At 35.0% G+C, this 4,447-nt stretch overlaps 1 long non-coding RNA gene across 1 annotated transcript; it reads left to right on the top strand.

Annotated features, from left to right (window-relative positions):
- Positions 1-2,231: 2,231 nt before the first annotated feature.
- Positions 2,232-4,085, top strand: LOC128939996 (uncharacterized). The gene is made up of 3 exons (XR_008483279.1): positions 2,232-2,301; positions 3,732-3,846; positions 3,999-4,085. It is a non-coding gene; the product is annotated as an uncharacterized LOC128939996 (long non-coding RNA).
- The last annotated feature ends 362 nt before the right edge of the window (positions 4,086-4,447 follow it).

The following is a 4,447-nucleotide window of genomic DNA, read 5'->3' as shown; positions in this document are numbered from 1 at the left end:
ACAGAAAAAAATTCAAAAAATATCAAGACTCAAGCATGATACCATTCCTGTTGTTTTAAAACAATGAAAAAATGTTTATAAATAGCAGCTGTTATTTTTAAGGACCAGTCTTTCCCCTTTCCTCTCTGTGCACATCATTTGTTCCATGCCCCAGCAAAGGCACTATTTTGGTTCGGGTTTGGTGGTACTGTTGAGTCAGTGGTACATCCATCCCTGTGCACAGGAATTGCTGTGTAAGCCCACTGAGAGCAGACATTCTGTGGAGATCTGTGATTGCACTTTATTCCTGCCAGCAGCCAGTAGTGGACCTGTGGCTTTCCAATACGGAGAAACTGGAAAGGCCAAGCTGGGCCTCATCTGTAGCAACCACACCCTGGTGGAATTTGATTAAATAGGAAAGTGTAAAGTATTGTAAGGACTCTAAACCTTAAGAAAAGACCTTTCAGTTGTTAAAGGATGTTAAAGGGTGCAGTTCATGGGACACCGGGGAGCATCCTTGGTGATAAAGAAGAGTGCTTGCAGTTGCTTAAATGACTTTTCAGAGCACAAGAACTATTGATTTCTATGTGGAAGAAATCGGGTGTAGAAGGCAGGAGAATAGCATGGCAGAGTAAAGACCTCCTGGTCAAACTGAAACACAAGAGAGAATTGCACAGCTGGTGGAAGCAAGCGATAGAATAATAGCAAGCTAGACAATAATGTAGCAATAATAGCTAGCAAGCAAGCTAGAGGATAATACAGGGCTGTTGCCTGGGAATATACAGATGAGATCAGGAACCCTAAGGCACAGCTGGAGCAAATTTGGCAAGGGATGGGAGGAGGGATGATATGGGTTTTACAGATACATTAGAAAAGGATGACAAAAAAAGTTGCACCCTAAATAAATGAAATGTGAGGTGAGGAGGTCTAGGGGCAGCTGACATGGGGAAGACTGAAGTACTAAACCAATACCTAACCAATTCTGAATGTTGATGAAGGGCCATTGTTCTTTGCTATGGAATAGGAAAGATGGATCACATAACAGATGCACAACTATTCTGCAATGAAGAAAGTTGCAAAAAAGTGCAGAACGGTTTTTGTATTTCGATAACCCCTTGAGGGAAAATGCCATGTGCTTCAGTGTTGCTGTGTTGCACTGATACTCAAGGGCTTTCTTTTACATGTCTGAAGTGTGGGGCCAGTGTAAATTGCACTGTAGCATTCTGAAGAACTCTGCAAATTGTAGGCAATAAGGTTTCCTTTTTAAAGAGACCGACTGGAAATGTCTGTTCACTAAAGCTGGTCAGTCAGATTGAGTTAATCTGAATTTGATGTATTTTTTTCAGATTAAATGCAATTTTCCAGTAAACATAGGTAGTTTTACTTTAATTAGGTAAGTGCTCCAAACATTAATGGTTAGAAACAACAAATCTCTGCAAACAGTTTGCCTGACTATTTCTGCAGTGTATTGCAATATGGATCTGACAGAAATTTGGTTGTATTTACCATTCACTGAAATCCTTCAACCATTTCTACAATTTTCTTTGTTTTCTATAAAAAATTAACACTGCAGTTTTAAATGTTTCACAAAATTTCAATTCAATTTTCTTCAGTTAATTCATTCTTCCTTCAATATTTTAACAAGTCAGAGTCTATTTTTATGTACTTTTGACTCACATATGCATCATAAAAATTGATTTCTAATCATGAAAGGGACAAATCTGTCTTTTGTTAAGGAGATGGTTAGTTTATCATTGTTCTTTCTAATAATTGTGATATTGCCATTAAGAGATATGAGAGACTTAGTGATAAAACAAATCATAAAGTACATGTAGAAAAGCTGTTTAATTTTTTTAAACAAGATGTTATGTGATTTTGATTGTTCTGACTGTGCTTAGGTCTTGTCTGTGTTTAGGCAATGTGTTTTCCTAATTGTTGAAAGAAACTACTATAAGTGGGTGTCTGTTTCCTGAGCACTAATAGGGTTTTTTTGTCAATTTTTTTAGCATTTGCCCTTGCTGAATTGATTGACAATTCTCTATCAGCTACCTGTCAAAATACTGGCATTCGGAGTATACAGATAAAATTGGTAAGATAAAAATACTTCAGTGTTTTCAGACATAGTTTGCATTATCCTTTCTTTTCCCTGTTGCTCCTTGTTGATTTGTGCTGTGTGTTTTTCTCCCAACAGCTGTTTGATGATTCCCAAGGAAAACCAGCTGTTGCTGTGATTGATAATGGAAGTGGAATGGCTTCTAAACAGCTTAACAACTGGGCTGTATATAGATTGTCAAAGTTTACAAGACAAGGTGACTCTGAAAGGTTAGCAAGTTCTATATATTTCTACAACAATTAGCAAGCTCTGCAAAGGTCCATAAAATATGTTCTTAAGGCATAGCTGTATACCAACACTCAGCTAAACCCTGTCATTTTATGATTACCTAAATAGACCCATACTTTTTTAAAGTAGGCAATAGAGAAGCGTTATGACACAAAACTGGTCTTCTATTCTTGTGACACACTGAATACTTTTTTGGTTTTGGGACCTTTTCTAAACTGTCTTTTGCTTGCCTGCATACAGTTTGGGACGTGCTATGTCCTGCAAGGGGTTTTTGTACCATGTTCATCTCTTACCTGAAAACCTTTCAGTGGTGCATTAAAGGATACATTCAATATTTAAGCTACTGCAAAACAGGTGGTTTTAGTTCAAATTTTCTTTTTTTAGTTTAAATTTTAATTCTGTATAATGTATTATAAATTATACCTGGAGATGTCTATTTTTTGATGCAGGCTACACAAAATTCATGTTTTGCATTTAAAGAAGAAAGTGGAGGTTGTGTGGTGCCAGGCTTAATCCTAGTGTATAAAATTCCACAAAATCAGTTATGTACAGTTTTTGAGCTTTGGTCACATTTTAATACCTTAAGCCTAGGATTGTAAATGTGAAGATGATAATTACAGTCTCAGTCATAACTAATTTGTCATATGAGCAGATAGTGTAAAAAGTAATACAGCTGTGGGAAGTGATAATATAGCTGGGGGAATTGAAAACATCTCCAAATAGAAAGTGAATGTCTTTTAAGCATTTGGAGATAAGTGCATAAAAAGTGATTCTGGGTCACTTGTAAAGAAACTCAATGTTTTTGAAATTGCTGCAGGCAACTTTAGTAAATTTAGTATTCCTAAAATGCAGATTTAAACTGTAGATTACTACCACTTAATTGAAACAGAGGTCTAAATTATCTACACCTTATTTTCATTTGGGACTGCTGTGATTTAAAAATAAACATTTTCCTAAACTAGATAAGGCTGTTCAAGGTGACTTAGAAGGCATGGAATTTCACTACTGATAGCATATGTTATCTCTCCAAGTCTCCATTTAATAGTTGGTTGGCATTATTTTTCACTTTGACTCAAAAGTATTTTTATGAAAGGATGCTGTCAGAAAAATGAGGCTTGCTTTTTAAGCCATTTTTATTTAGTAAGATTTGGTTTGTGAGAAGGGGGCAGAAATGTTTTATAAGATGAGTTGGGAAAATACTTACTCTGTCATTATCCTTTTAAAAAGAGTACATCAAGAATTTCAGGCACATATGTTTTAAGCTTGCAGTTTTAAAATGTATAAAGTGAAGAATTTTTTACCAAAATGCCAGGAGGAAGAATTTAGTAGAAGCTTTAGATCAAAAGTATCTTTGGGTTTTTTTAATTACTTTTGTCTTGAAAAAATTTATTAAAGACACTCTTATTCTCAGTGATCACTCAGGATATGTACGCCCTCTGCCAGTGCCTCGTAGTTTAAATAGTGATATCTCGTATTTTGGAGTTGGAGGCAAGCAAGCAGTGTTCTTCGTGGGACAGTCTGCCAGAGTAAGTCAATGTCTGACTTTAATTTTATTTTAGAATGTTGGCACACAATCAGATTGTTACTTCCTAATTTTTAATCACAGCATTAAAGTATTTTATTATGTTAATTTTAAGTCTTATTTTGATTTTAAATGCTGTTTCTTTAATAAAATCAGATGATAAGCAAACCTGCAGCATCTCAGGATGTTCATGAACTTGTCCTTTCTAAAGAGGATTTTGAAAAGAAGGAGAAAAACAAAGAAGCAATATATACTGGATTCATTCAAAACAGAAAGGTAAATAGCCTTAAGATTCTCACATTTATAATTGAAAGCCTTTCCCAGGTTAATGTGATTTAACTGTGTAATATTCCTGTAATACTTATCTGGAGATATCTTCTCCTTAGTGAATCATTTGCACCCTGTAGTGTTGTAAAAGGAAAGACATTTTATGCCTTATTTTTTATGTGATGCTTTTTCCTCTTTTCAGTTAAGGTTAAATGACAGAAATGCTTTACAGTTTTGCATGTCAGGTTAAGAAAAATACTTTAAAATACTTTTCTAAGCACAGCAATTTTTTTTGTTGTGTATGAAACAAAAATGAATTTTCTCTGAAGCAGTAAGGA

This window comes from Melozone crissalis, unplaced genomic scaffold (assembly GCF_028551555.1).
Source record: "Melozone crissalis strain CALT ecotype California unplaced genomic scaffold, PUWL_Pcris_2 ptg000030l_1, whole genome shotgun sequence".
NCBI classification, from domain to species: domain Eukaryota; kingdom Metazoa; phylum Chordata; class Aves; order Passeriformes; family Passerellidae; genus Melozone; species Melozone crissalis.
This window is presented reverse-complemented; position numbering and strand designations above follow the sequence as displayed.